Source organism: Clupea harengus, chromosome 23 (assembly GCF_900700415.2).
Source record: "Clupea harengus chromosome 23, Ch_v2.0.2, whole genome shotgun sequence".
Classification (NCBI taxonomy): domain Eukaryota; kingdom Metazoa; phylum Chordata; class Actinopteri; order Clupeiformes; family Clupeidae; genus Clupea; species Clupea harengus.
This window is the reverse complement of record NC_045174.1, coordinates 24226433-24227631: the sequence shown is the minus strand read 5'-3', so window position 1 is coordinate 24227631 and position 1199 is coordinate 24226433.

Here is a 1199-nt window from a genome sequence, read left to right as displayed (position 1 = left end):
TATGTGTGTGTGTGTGAGTGTGTGTGTGTGAGTGTGTGTGTGTGTGTGTGTGTATGTGAGTGTGTGTGTGTGTGTGTGTGTGTGTGTGTGTGTGTGTGTGTGTGAGTGTGTGTGTGTGTGTATGTGCGTACATATATGTGTGTGAGTGTGTGTGTGAGTGTGTGTGTGTGTGTGTGCGTACATATATTTGTGTGAGTGAGTGTGTGTGTGTGTGTGTGTGTGTATGTGCGTACATATGTGTTTGTGTGTGTGTGTAGGTGTGAGTGTGTGTGTGTGCGTGAGTGGTTACTGATTATAAGTTTGCTAACATGCTAACTCATCTCTTTTGCTGATATAGCTGGTGATGTGCTGTGAAAGCTTTTGTTTACATTTTTGCGGGGTGGACAAGTATGTTTACCTGTCCTTCACATGAATATATACCATGACAATTCATTTTGAAGATGATACCAGTACTAGTTGTCTATCCAAAACATGCTTCAAATTGAGGCCAATTGTGGCATTCTGACTCCATAATGGTGTCGTGGATGAACTGCAGGTGGCTGTAGACGCGTGTGTAGAGCGCAGCCACCCTAAGGCCACACCCCCACCCATCGCTGAGGATGCCAACCTGCACAAACCTCCTCTCCACCTCTCCTGCTGGACGACACACCAGGGGCCCGCCAATGTCATCCTGCACACACACACACACACACACACACACACACACACACACACACACACACACACACACACACACACACACACATGTAATACTCTCTCACACACACACACACACACACACACACACACACACACACACTCACACACACACACACACACACACACACACACACACACACACGCACACACATGTGTAAGACTCTCACACACACAAAACACACATACACCCACACACGTATAATATACACACACACACACACACACACACACTCACACACACACACACACACACATATATGTGTACTCACACACACATACCCACACACATGCGTGTAATACTCACACACACAACCATACACGTGTACTCATACACACACACACACACACATGTATTTAATACTCACACACACAAACCTTCTAAATGCACCATAGGTAATACTCACACACACACATAACACACACACACTCACACACACACACACAAACCTTCTAAATGCACCATAGGTAATACTCACACACACACACATAACACACACATA